We start from the raw sequence: 7,738 nt of genomic DNA on the forward strand, positions 1-7,738 counted from the left end.
CTTGTGACAAATTATTGCTCTCTATGTCCCTTGCCCACTGTGTCAGTTTGCAGATAACTTTAAGTTAATGTTATGATTCCTAGTGCATTCACGAAGCAGCAACGGAAGTATAAAGCAAAATGTCTTTATTCAGTCAAATACATAAACAAGGATAACTCAAATCCACGGAAAAGAACAGGTTCCAAATAGTGACCGTACAGTTAGATGGCAGGAACAAGTAATATAAGTTATCCCAGTCCAGGAGGCACGAGAACAGGTTCCAAATAGTGACTGTACAGTTAAATGGCAGGAACAGGTAATATAAGTTACCCCAGTCAGGGAGGCTCAAGGCTGTCCAGGGAAGCAGACAGAGTCCAGGGATCAAGCAGAGATCAAGTAAACAGAATCCAAATAGCCAGGCAGAGTTCAGGGTCATAAGCGAATAAGAAAAGTCCAAAAGTCAAGCCAAAGGTCAGGGCAACAGGCAAACAAGCAGGGTCCAGGAATCAAGCCGAGGGTCACAACAGAAGATCAAGCAGCAATGGAGCAAACACAGGAACAGGGGGAAACCAGCAGCAGCCAGGAATAAACGGATGAACTGCACAGAGCACAGCTTGAGGCAGGTATTTGAAGCAGTGCGACATGTACAGTTCTAATTAGGCATCAGGCAAGGAGATTAACGCCTTCAGGCATGTTGAAGAGTTCAGGAACAGAACAGCAGCACCTCTGGTGGTATGAGGTATTACTGCTAGATACAAAGAATAGGCAGAGGCATAACAGATAACAGTAGTTTTGTCTGGAATAAACTCTTCCTTCAGACAGCAGCATAACCTCTCAATAGCAACATTACAGTCCCAGGGGCAAATGTATCAAGCTGCTATTTGCCATTTTCAGCTATTTCCTCGGGCGAGTTTAAACTCACTGATATATGAAAGCACAAATTGATAGAAAATCATCAATAAAGGGATTTTTTTCAAAATTGCCATTCCCAAAATCATTAGCAATCATAGTTCCAACGTTTTGATACTCTAGCAATACAAGTCGCCATATGTATGAAGTTGCGATTTTGAAAACTCGCCCGAGATTGATGTAAAAATTGCCAGATACAACTAGTTGCATTGGATAGGTGAGATTAGCAAACACATCACTTTTCCACTGCTGGCCAATGTTTATATAACAGGAGGCACAATGTAAGTTTTAAATTTGAGGGTAAACATGATTTCTTATTTAGAGGGGCAAAAATTATTATTAATTATCTTAGAAGTAGATTCGAATTTTGGGGTACCGAGTGGAACTGAGCCATGTTTCTCCCACCAAATTTGGATCTGAAAAAGAAACAAAATGTAATTTCCAAAAAAATGTCACACCGCATGTGTTTTGGATCAATATCTTATTTATAAAGCCCTCCCTCCTTTTCTCAGCTGCCATTTTAGAATTGATAGCATGTGGGGAGGTCAATTGTGTGCTGATAAAGTATATTGTAGATTTTCTCCCTCCTTCTTCATCACCATTGGTTCTACCATGATCTTCTCTTTACCCCAAGTCCGTTGCCTGGGGGTCACCCTTGACTCCTCCCTCTCCTTTGCCCCTCACACAATCCCTTGCCCAATTCTGTCACTTCCATCTCGCTTCCATATCCGCAATATAGTCTGGATCAGACCCTTACTCTCCACTGATGCCTCCAAAACTCTCATCCACTCTCTCATTGTATCCAGCCTAGATTACTGCACCTCCTCCTCCCTGGCCTCCCCTGCACCCGTCTAATTCCATTTCAGTCCGTACTGAACACTGCAGCTTATCTTATCTTCCTCTTCCGTTGGTCCTCATCTGCCTTCCCTCTCTGTCAAGCTCCACACTGGCTACCCCTCCACTTGAGAATCCTCTTCAAACTTCTCACCCTCACCTACAAATCCCTTCCTAACTCCACTGTTCTCTATCTCTCCAACCTCATCTCCACTCATACTCCTTCTCACCATCTATGGTCTTCCAACGACCAACACCTCACCTTCCATCTGGTCACCACCTCTCACTTCTGCATTCAAGATTTCTCCCGTGCTGCCCACCTTCTCTAGAACGATCTCCCTCATTATATCAGGCTTTCCTCTAGCCTGCCTAACTTCAAAAGCTCCCTCAAAACCCATCTGTTCAGATTAGCCTATCCTTCCTCCATTTAACCCCGCCCTCCTCTAGCCCTCCTCACTATCTTTCTTTACTCACCATACTCCCCCCCACACACGCTTCTTACGCTCCTTCTTTCTCACATTCATCTCTTCCCTTAGTCTTCTTGCCCCCTCACACTATTTTCCCCCTCTTTGTCTTTTGTCAGTCTCCCCCTCACCCTTAGATTGTAAACTTCTTTGATCAGGGCCTTCTATTGTTATGTGCGTATTGTCGCTAACCAATAACGATTGTCGAACCTCGAGTTGTGTTTTCAACGCACAAAGATTTATTCGCAAATTGTAGAATAATATGCTCAAGCGAAGTAATAATAAATACAGCCGTTACTTATCGCAGGCGCTCTGGATCCAGTGCAGTCATTCAATCCTGAAGTCTGGGGACAAGATGTCTGCACACTGGATCACAAGCTGCTGCTTATATACACAATCAAATACAGTATTACAATGAAGATGGTATAGCTTGCATCTATTGGTCCAGGTCTCAGGAATGTCCAAGGGGTTGTCAATCATTGGCTGGTTCATCCTAAGGAATCCAAAGGAGGGGGTCACCTCTCCAGGGGGTATGCTCGGCTCTTCCCGCCAAGATTACTTAGTCTTAAGTAGTTCATAATTCCCTATTATTCATAACTTGTGTATGCACTCTGCGATTCCCTCGCAGAGTGAACCAAACAGTAGGATATGTAAAGAGGTTTATTATGATACCACTCATGATATGATTCCTTCAACCTGTTCCGTGTATTTCATTAATATGCATGTAGCTCTAATATAACATATACATACTACTATATTTCGACATAACTGACTATGTGTTGCAACTACCATTAATGTGTACTATTTTATAAGTATGCGTGTTTGTGCGAATGTATGGTAAAAGACCTATTACTGTTGCTGCCACGTGTAGTGGATGCGTACGCCCTTTCACGCCGTAGCGTGCCCTTGTACGTCGTAGCGTACCGTACGCATCTATTCAGACAAAGACAACCAAGTTCGCTAGACTTTAATTGAAATGACTTTATCCAATTTGCTGACTTCGACACTATCTATATGTCCTCTTCTTCCTGTTTACCTTTGCCCCCGGCTTTATTTCTAATGAACCAATTGTATTCATTTAAATGATATTATAGAGCAGTGTCTGGAGAATTGCAAGTTGAGAAAACATCAGCTAAGGGAAAAGTTACTGATGAATGTAGTGATTTGTCTAAATAAACATTCCATACATCACCCACAGTGGCAAAAAAAAGACTCAGATCTTGGAAACTTTTTTGCTAATAGTGGTCCTGCTACTGCAATTATACATATTAGAATGCACATTGCAAAAGTGAGTGCCCAACACTGTCATGCATCCAATGTAACTTCCCAGGCACCACTTTCTCTCTCTGGGCTTGAGTCATTAAGGCACGCATACTGAGCGCATCATGTGTTTATTTAAAACTGCAAGTAACTCATCTCTGCATTCTTACGAAGTCAACAAGTAACAGATCTCAAGATACGTGTGGTGATGAATATGGGTATAGTAGATTTACTCTGCTCTACTAGACCAGATACTGCAGGATACGTACAATAACTATGTGGAATATAAAATCTCAAAAGAAGGCATAGCAAAAATAACTATAAATCTTTGATTAATGTTACATGTCAATATTATAGTAATTTATGATTATACATGTAATTTTTTTTTTAAATGTTTTGTTTCTTGAAAATAATCAAGCTCAAGCTGCGTCAGGTTGTACCCCTAATCAAACTATTGGAAAATCAGCCAGAGAAGCTGAAGGAGGATATGTAAATAAACGATTCTGCATAGTATGTTGGCAACCATGCTTGTTCATAGGTCATATGTAATATCTTTCTTTATTTTAGGTGATGTGTTTTTGTACGCAGAGTTTACAATAGTGCAAGCAGTGTAAATAAAAGCAAAGTCCACCCAAATAATCCAAACTGAGCAGGCAATGGGTGGGCTGCTGCTGGCCAGACCTATCCTGTCACATTGATCTTCTCAACTTTTGATCACTCAGTACTTAAGAACAATTGTATCGCTAATACAGGTTTCTTTCTGGAATTACCTCCACATGAAAATATTGGGATTGAGAAAAAAATTAAGCTAGTTATAAATAAAAAGTTACTACCACACTGTTAATGGCCAGTAGATATTGATGCATCTCCCATGGTTGCATTATCTATTTATTAGACACAATGTCTAGCAGACTCTCTTAAGGAAGACTTAAAACAGTGATGGTAACATCCTTCATGGGGTTCACCTGCAGCCAGAGTTGCCAAACCATCAGGAAATATATGTGTGTTTGCTCACAGGATCACTTCAGTGTAATGTGGTTAACTTAAGAAAAATATACACTCTCTCTTTTAGCTCTCCGTTTTCTATATACTGTAGAATTAACTATACAAAATTGATGTTTCATGTATAGTTTATAGTAAACAAACAATATATATTGTTAACAAGTTATTTGTACAGATAAAAGGTGTTTTAAACATTGATTGATTAATGTCACAGGTGCTTATGTTATTGAGAACTGAACATGGAGATAAATAGACACACATCACATTGTCAAGTATTTTTGAGAAAGTCAGTTTTTTACTGACGAAACGCGTCTGTTGAACTTATTTTCCCACATAAAGCACTCTAGGTCTATAAATAGTCAAATGTTACTTTTACATGCTACACTTTAGAGACAAGAACTGTGTCTAATCTGATCAGGACTGAGCACAACCAGCGAACACATCAGTGTGGAGAGAGACCCAGAACATGGAGTATTCTTTGGCTGTTTGATCAAAGAGAAGAGGAAAGTTTTGTTTTAAACTGCCCAATAGCGCTGTTTTGAGATTTGGATCTCAATCTAGATGTCAGGCATGGATTAGAGAGGAACACTAACCAGTAATAGCACTACTGAGCAGATAGGTGCGGAGTCTAACGTACCCCTGGTTTTCACCAGGGGACCCCCGCAAGGAGGTATGGGCTTCGCTGCACAGGGTACGCAGGTCGCGGTCCTATCAGACAGTTACTGGTGTAGTGAAGAGGAGTCAGACGGTCCGGGTGAAGCCAATCGGTATACGAGGTACAGAAGGAGAATCCAAAAGCAATGTCAAACAGGCCAAGGTCGCAGGAACACGATGGGACACACAGAATAGAGAATGGTCAGCTAGCCAGGTCACAACAGGAATGCAGAGACTAGAGAATGGTCGTAGAAGCCGGGTCACAACAGGAGGCACGAACAGAGTGGGAGCTAGAGGCAGGAACCTGTTACTCTGGCACCCTAATGGCGCCAGAGCCAGGTTTAAATAGAGGCAGAAGGCAGCTGATAGACTCCATGGAATAGGCACAGAAAGTGCCGGGGAAAAACGGGACGAGCTACTGCGCAGGCGCCCGACAGGGTTGGGAGACGCAGCTATTCGGTTGCCCGGCACCGTCCGGGCAGAGCAGTTGTGACAGGCGTCCGTCTCCGCCGAGAGGGAGTATGACGGAGACGGCGCCTGACACTAGAGCTATTGAAACATTTGACACAGCAAGAACAAGATTGTGCTGTTGGTTGTGTGGGAATCCAAATTTGCACCTTGTATATGATTGACATCTGCTTACCTTGAGTTACCTGGACATTTGGGATTAATGTAATATATGCACTGCTAGATAACATTTGGTTATTTATGTGGAGACAGATCCTCTTATTTGTTTTAGCATTCTATTGTTGTTATTTGTTTTTATATCTGTAATAAATGTATGGTTTCATCATTCAGATTGTGCTATATTTGTGACAGATATTTACACTTATTAGTTTCAGTCTCCAGGCGCTCACTGTTTTATTTATATCAGTAACTATATGTCAATCAGTAAAAATTTAAAAAAGATAAATATAAATACCATAGATATCTACAAGTTGCAATTTAATAATATCACATATATCAAATATATAAATTTGGCAGAAAATTTGATATTCAAAATTATAAAAATATTAATTTAAAAATGCATGTGGCAGCTGGACTTATCCTGGTGTTGTGACTGTATTAAAAGGGACTATAAAATGTAAAAGCACTTATACTGAATGCGGTAGTAGCATATATCAGATTCCGATAAAAGAAGTAATATACATGCAGAGTCTGATTAACAGGACATAAGGGAGATGAAGACATGCATCAGAACTCACACAGTCCTCCTGGTCTTTAATAGCAGTACTAATAGCTGGTATATTTAGTTCTCACCAATCCTGCATAGATGAGTTTTGTTAGACGTAAATCAGTGTAAAACAACACTGCTATATCCCAAAGGAGCAACAAGCAGATAAAAACTTTCTACCGCAAATCTTTCTGTGATTGATTTATTTTTGCAATCAGTAAAAGGTATTGACATAATTATGTGTCAGTAACAAAATACTAAGGGTCCTGAAAAATAGACATCTTCCTGTCACAACTAAGTAACAAAAAAGTACCAAATCAATCATTGTGAAACAATGGGCTTGGAGCCTTTTAACCCTTCTTCTCAGGGGCGGATCCAGACTTTTGCTATACCCCGGGCGATTTTAGGGGGGGTGATTTAGGCCCCGCCCCTTTCTAATTTCTAAGGCTGCCGGCGGCTGCACAGTATGTGCAGGTCCGCTCGGCAGTGACAGTGTGCTGCCCCACTGCTCTGATTGTGTTTAAAACACAATCAGAGCAGCCGGGCAGCACACTGTCACTGCTGAACGGACCTGCACAGTGTGCAGCCGCCGGCAGCAAGCCCCCCCCCCCTGGATCCGCCACTGCTTCTTCTCCACCTTCCCTAAATTATACATGGCCCTGCCTCCGGGGTCCCTCTCCTTTCTGCTGTTGGCATCTATGTTTCTATCGGGTCCCAAGAATGGAGGGTAAGAAGCATGAGTAGGCTGCACGCCAAGCCAGTTTATCCCACCACCTGCTCTTGAGATTCCTCTTCCAAAATAGTATTTTTCTGGACACATTTCCAAGTATAATCATTTAGAGGGAAACATTTCCAACAGCGAGAACTTACACTTCTGGGAAAATTAAGACAAATGGATTTTTAACTTCTTTCACCTGTTTTTTATTATTCTTATTTAATTTAGGTAGAAGCCAATATCCAGAACACCTAGATGAAACCCACATGTAGACAAAGAGAACATACAAACTCTACACAGAGAGCACACTGGTCAGAATCAAATTGAAGGTTCCAACTCTATGAAATCGCAGTATTAATCACTGTGCTAAACATTTCAGTTACTAAGGATTCTTCTTTGCTTTTGGCATATAAAGCACACTGACATGCACTTGGAAATACACTGCACGTATTGGGCTTGAATCATTAAGCAAAGTAAGGCAAAAAAAAGGAGTAAATCTTCTCTGAGTCAAACATATTACAATGCAAGGGGTGCAAATTAGTTTATTATTGTGCACAAGTTAAATACTGACTGATTTTTCATCAAGCACACAAATACTTGATCACTTTGTACACTGAAATTTAAAGTTGATCTAGGACATGCGCTACCTCAACTATAAATATGTCCCCACATTTTTAATTTAGTGTACTAGTTTATCTCTAGTGCTAAATAGGGAATCTTACAAATGAATGGCTTTGGAAGATACTG

The sequence above is a fragment of the Mixophyes fleayi genome, chromosome 7 (assembly GCF_038048845.1).
Source record: "Mixophyes fleayi isolate aMixFle1 chromosome 7, aMixFle1.hap1, whole genome shotgun sequence".
NCBI lineage: Eukaryota > Metazoa > Chordata > Amphibia > Anura > Limnodynastidae > Mixophyes > Mixophyes fleayi.